We start from the raw sequence: 256 nt of genomic DNA on the forward strand, positions 1-256 counted from the left end.
GGTCACATGACTCTCCGCTGTCTGCGCCTGGGCTGCGCTGACGAGCAGGTCACTTCAGACACAGGGTCACCCCTCCCTCCCTGGATCACCCCCCCCCAAACCAGGTCACCTCATACACCGGGTCACACCTCCGTCACCGGATCACCCCCCCCCCCCACACCAGGTCACCTCATACACCGGGTCACACCTCCCTCACGGGATCACACCCCCCCACACCAGATCACCTCAGACACCGGGTCAAACCTCCGTCACCGGA

The sequence above is a fragment of the Platichthys flesus genome, chromosome 7 (genome assembly GCF_949316205.1).
Source record: "Platichthys flesus chromosome 7, fPlaFle2.1, whole genome shotgun sequence".
NCBI lineage: Eukaryota > Metazoa > Chordata > Actinopteri > Pleuronectiformes > Pleuronectidae > Platichthys > Platichthys flesus.